The sequence below is a fragment of the Pogoniulus pusillus genome, chromosome 2, assembly GCF_015220805.1.
Source record: "Pogoniulus pusillus isolate bPogPus1 chromosome 2, bPogPus1.pri, whole genome shotgun sequence".
NCBI classification, from domain to species: domain Eukaryota; kingdom Metazoa; phylum Chordata; class Aves; order Piciformes; family Lybiidae; genus Pogoniulus; species Pogoniulus pusillus.
In genome coordinates this window covers 19,541,947-19,547,957 of record NC_087265.1, presented here as the reverse complement: position 1 = coordinate 19,547,957, position 6,011 = coordinate 19,541,947, and the positions used below count along the sequence as shown (strand labels likewise).

The following is a 6,011-nucleotide window of genomic DNA, read 5'->3' as shown; positions in this document are numbered from 1 at the left end:
AGATTGGTACAAGTGGAGGATACAGATTGGCTCCAGGTTAAGTGTAAGGCAGAGATAGGTTAACTTACAGTAAACACCTTAAGGATCCCACCCAGGGGGGGTGGCCAGAGTCAGCCCCCTGGGCTGTGCCCACCTCAGAGGCGGGCAGATTCCACCCCCTGACAGCTGTGCGTGGGTTGCTCATAGTTGCAGGCTCAGGCCCCTGGGAGCCTCAAGGCTCCAAGGACACTTCTCATCACAGGGTCTGATGTTTACCTTTCATGCTCCGCTGCGGGAGGAAGCTTCCCACACAGGGGGAAGGTGCAGGGGTGGTTGAGAGCCCCTCCTGGGGACTCAGGTTTCTGGGAGGGGAGTTGTGTTTCTGTATTACTTTTAACTTGTATATTTCTGTATATAACTGTATATACTGTAAATATCTGCTTGTACATTGTGCTAGCTGTAAATAAATAGCTTCATTTATATTCCCAGAGCCGGCTGAGTCTAACTGGGGTACTTCTAAACTGTGGGGGGCGGGGTACACCCAAACCACCACAGGTGTTCAAGAAAAGACTGGATGAGACACTTAGTGCCATGGTCTAGTTGACTGGATAGGGCTGGGGGATAAGTTGGACTGGATGATCTTGAAGGTCTCTTCCAACCTTGTCAAATCTATGATTCTATGAAGAAGCTACAGTGACCCACTGTTCAGAAACTGTCAGCAATATCTAGTTCCAAATGCACAGTTTGCCCAATCTGCGAATACTTTTTTATTATTTTTTTGCCAACATGACTATTTCTTCAGTATCAAAGGAACAAGTTATTTTTTTCAGCATGCTTCAGAATGTAAGCCAGAGTCTGTGGAAGCAGACTCGGAGTGTAGTGAAGATTTCAAGGTGCATAATAAAACTATATACTCCTATTTACAAGACATGGAAAAGATGATGTAGTGTGGTCCCTTGGGAACATTTATTTTTCTCCCTCTTTGTCAGCTCATCAACAGGAGGGAGAAAATTATAAACCCACTAATTCTTTCAGTCAAGCCAGTGTGCATTTTTCCATAAAAATCCATTCTGCCCTGCTGTCTCCTGCAGTGCATAAGCTGTATCAATAGCCCTCCCTAACCTCACCAGAAAAAGTTACATAATTTATGTAGTCTGAAAATGAGGAAAGACCTTCCCTACAGATAACAGCCTCCCTCTGACAGTGACAGTGTCCCTTGTTTTCTTCAGACACTGAAACCTTTTGCAGGTTGAGGAAAGAAAAAGAAATAGATTATTTTCAGAGAACTGCATTCAGGCTCATTTAGATTTTAACAACCAGTGGTATATTAATGGCTGTCACTTTCTTCTCGTGCTCATACCTGCTGACATGGGCTTACAGCATCCTCATGTTTGTCAAATCTGTTCATCTACTCTAGTCTCCTCCCAAATACACCCCAGAGCCTAGAGTGAAACTAAGTGATTCTTTAACTGCTACTTGTCCCTGTGCAGTTGGAGATTTGTCATAAATGTAGTCTTATAAATCTGAAATTTAGAAAGCAGATTTTGCTAGAAACAGGCTTTTTTTCTATCTGAGAACAAGCACCCTGTGCTTTTCAGAGGATTCTGTCAGTTTCTAATTATTTGAGGTCCAAAATTCTCTGCTACATTAATGACTACAGTTTTTCCAAATCGCCATCACTGTCCTCTGGTTATCCAGGTCTTTCCAGTGAGCACTTTCTCAAGTATTTTGAAATGAGAGGCTTAGAAAAATGTAAGCTGATAGAAATAATGACTATGAACAGTTGGGAGAGAAGAGTTCTTCAAAGAATTAACATTTAAGATAGAAGTTTCAAATTAGGAGGCAAAATCAAAGATGCTTCTAGCTTTCTAGCTCAGTTTGAAGTATCAAGAGTTCTAAAAGATGCAGGAAACTCTGCTGAGCAAGTGTGTGACAAAGTCTCAAAGTTGGTGCAAGAAGAAAATACTAATTAGATCTCTGAAATCTCTTTTGATAATTGCTAATTGTTGTGTTAACTCTGCCCAAACTTTCTTTTACTCAAGCTTATTTTCCTCTTGAAGTGAGAATCACTGCAAGGAATGAATGAAATGTGACTTGTATGAAAGATAGAAAACATTTCCAATGAGCAATATCAGAGGAAAATATAGAAAATTACATCCTTCACCGCAAATAATCCAGTACAAAGCATTTGAAATCTTGCACATTGCTGAAGGAGGGAAGAGTGATTGAAGGAAGTATTATATATCCTCTTATAGATCTAATTTTGATCTGAAGTAAGAACACAGGATATGGGGCTACATAGACTTTTGAATCATCACTGTGCACAACAATTTGCTCTGTTGATTGTGCTTCACCAGGTAGGGTTATTTAGAAACACTGTGGGAATAGGGTAAAAACAGCTTAACGCCACACAACAGTATAGGTATTCTGTTTTATGGAAAGGAAGAAAGAAAAGAAGGGAAAAGAGAGGAATGGGAAGAGAAGAAGGAAAAGAAAGAGAAAGAAAAAAAAAGAGGAAAGAAAATAAGAGAAAAAAGAAAAAAGAGAAGATAAGAAAATGGAAGAGAAGAAAAGAGAAGATACAGAAAAGAGAAGATAAAAGAAAAGAAAAGAAAAATCAAGGAAAGAAAAGGAGAGAAGAGAAAAGAGTGGTGAATAGTCCTAAAGGACATAAAATGTGCTTAAGCGTGTGCTGTCTTATTTATCTGCCTGTCTGCATTGCAGCCAGAGGCGGGAAAACAGGACAAAGAAACCCAGGCAAATTAGTCTGGTTTAATCCAGTTGCCTGAGGGGGATTTCATATGCCTGTCGCGTGCAAGGCATATGCGCCCCCCATTTTTGGAAGACAACAGCCTGTGGGTTCTTCCATTTTTGGGTCTACGTGGGTGATTGCCAGAGATGATTGGGTGATTGTGTGGCCAATGAGACCATTAGCATGGGCCATTATCCTATAAATGGGGGTGAACAGGTGAATTAGGTGCTTGCAAGCTCGTTTGTTCCTCCCTCACCTGCTGCTCGCCTGCCCGTTGCTTCAGCCGCCTCAGCCGCCTCAGCCGCCTCAGCCATCATCTCAGCCACTTCAAGCTGCCTCAGCCACCTCAGCCAGTAGCTGATTCCACTTTGCAGCCCACGTGGAATTTGCCACAGGACTTCTGTTGAATATTTTCCTGTCTATGTTTTGGGCCACGGACATTAGGACTAGTGAGTATTCTTAAATCTTTGTTCAAGTTGCTAAAGAATTTTAATCAACCTCACAAGCAGTGAACTAAGCTGCCAGACTCTCTATTGAAGACATTTTCTGAAATCTTTCAAGATTCCATGGTATATAGGCATTCTGTAAAACAGTTCTGCTAACGGCATCAAAGAACTTGTGTGGATAGTTGTAAATAAGTCTGGGGAATTATTTTGTGTATATTAATAAATTATTTAATAACTTTTAAATCGGCCTCATTGCATTTTACCCCAAACTCAGATTTCAACTAGTCCCCTTCATAACAAAAAGAAAAGAAAAGGAAAGGAAAGAAACTAAACTACTTGGCATATTTACTTTTAAAAATAACTCATTAGGGAATGATCTTGAAAGACAGATACTAAATTAAGGATAAATACGGGTCATTGATTTGACCCACTTAGTTGTTAAAGCTAAATATTCATATTCTACATTTCACTGAAAAGAGATTTTATTGTTGTACATGCTTCTAACCCCAATGCTGAGCCACATAATCCTTAATTTGGTCCACATACTTCTCCCATTCTTACTTCATCATGAAATTGGACCCATATGCTGTAATTATTTGGAAGCTGAAGCCATCTTTTCTTGCTGCATCTGCACCAAGGCTTCCTTGATGGAGCAATATGATTCCTTATAAACCAAAGTGTCATGGATGGGAGTATAAGAGGTTACTGCAGCACTTGTACATATAATTTTCAAAGGCCCTTGCAAGGGTTGCCATGTGGGAGAACCTACTATGAACCTATGATGTAGCATTGGAGAAGAGTATCATGGAGAGAAAAATTACAGTGTAATGGTCAAAACATTCAAGGAGACAGAAGAGCTGCAGGTTAATTCACAGGACAGTCTGTCCTTTCTGTACTCTCTTTTAAGGGATGACATATTTGTACTGTGTGGAGAGTGGATAACATCTCCCATGAAATTCCTCAGGTGGAAGTGCAACTGGACAACAGCCTTCCACTGGCTCTAGCCATACCACAATAAGGACTGGAGTACTGCGTGTCAGCTGAGATGTGCAAACCAGGGTGAGTGGCTGTGGCTTGGACACTAACTGCACACTCACCTCCTGCTACTTCATATAGTGACAGGTGGGAAATTCAGATGCTGTGGTCTTTCTTCCAGTTATTTTCTTGCACTTCCTACAACATAAAGGAAGGTGATTCTGTGATTCATGGTGCTTAAATATTTCCTCAGTGTTCTGGGGGCCCTCTGCTCCTGTTTATTCCAGAAACAAGAAATCTTGCTACAGATTTTTACTGCTCAAATGTTTCTGAAATAGTGTTTTAGTTTTGATTTCCGACTTGAAAAGTTTAAGAAAGTGCTGTTTACATTAAACAGGAGAGTGGGTTGAGACTAGCGAAAATGGTGAGTAAACAGGGGAAACGGCTCATTGTATAAAACCTATTCTGATATTTCACCCTGAGTTATTTTACTTGTTTTATCTCATGATAAGATTAGCAAAACTGAAGACAGAAGCTTGAAATCCCACTTGTCTCCCAAAAAAATCCTGCTCTGCTACAGTGGCTGATCTAGCAGCTAATTAAGTGGTTATGACTTTCTCATGCTCTCTTTTTTCTTTTTTTTTCCCCTGGCACTGCCATCTTCAGCCTTCGTTATTGCAAAAATTAGAGGTTCTCTATCTTTAAATTGAAGCACAGACACTCTATTTTTGATTGAAACATTAAATATACAGAAGATGCATTTTTAGTCTCACATATTACCTCAGCCAACCTAGGCATTCTTCCTCTTAGTATTTTGTGCCAGGTTTACTAAATAGTATCTTAGAGGTACTGGAGGGTTTTATGCACCAAATGGGCAGTGAAGAAACAAAGGAAAAACTGAGTTGCCTTTCTGCACAGAGGGCGGTGGGCATACTGTGACTGCTTGGATCTTGAGGAAAGGGCTTTTTAGTCCGTATTTGTGAACTTTGCTCTTTAGAAATGTTTACTGCTTCTGCAAAAGATGAAGTTTTAGAGCTTATCTTTACAGAGGCCAACACAAAGCTTGTTATTGCCCACATGCAGCCTTTGAGAAGATGCAATGCATTAAATTTCTGCCTCCGTTTCTGCTCCTTGATTCCCTTCAGGGATGAGACTCCTGATTTCCATCCACATGAGACTGAAAGCACTGCCTAGAACAAGACTAAGCAAGCAGGGCTGTTACAAAATGCCAAGTCTTCCCCCAGGAATGATGCATACCACAAGACTCCTGGAACTGAGGAGGGAATGTGATAAACAGTATGGGTTTGTTTTTAGAGGAAATATGCTGCTGTCTCTGCTGAGAAGCTTAGAGAAGTGGGGTGGAGGTGGTATTTCTTTTTTTTAAAGCCATCAGCAACTGTTGTCTGCAACCATATGTTGAACAGCCTCTGCAAATTGAGTTTCTTTCCCTCTCTGTCATTTTCTGGTGAGGCTGCTCCACTTGCCAAGCAAACATCACACTTCCCAGACACTGCTGTTACCTAGAAACTTTGCATGTGCTATTTGTAGCTTGAGAGCATCACAAATCACAAACAAGAGGTGCTGGCATGACTTGAGGTTCAAGTTAATTCTTCCTTTTTCCTTTCTCACCAACTTTTTGTCCTGAATTCTGAGAAGATAAAGAACAAAGTGTAGTCCTACTACAGCAGAAGAAATGTGAATAGCTTGATGTAAGGTCATTTAGAATGGAGACTTTCTCCTTTACAAGCAGAATGAATTTTCTATTTTATCCCAGCTTAAGGCAAATGTTCTTTAAAAATCCTACTCAAATTATCTTGTTCCTTGTGCTAGTTTGAGACTAATTGGAATATTTTAATGAG

At 40.4% G+C, this 6,011-nt stretch overlaps 1 long non-coding RNA gene across 1 annotated transcript; it reads left to right on the top strand.

The window, feature by feature from the left end:
* The first annotated feature begins 3,054 nt into the window (after positions 1 to 3,054).
* LOC135187662 (uncharacterized) lies at positions 3,055 to 5,564 on the top strand. The gene is made up of 3 exons (XR_010307402.1): positions 3,055 to 3,180; positions 4,142 to 4,236; positions 5,298 to 5,564. It is a non-coding gene; the product is annotated as an uncharacterized LOC135187662 (long non-coding RNA).
* The last annotated feature ends 447 nt before the right edge of the window (positions 5,565 to 6,011 follow it).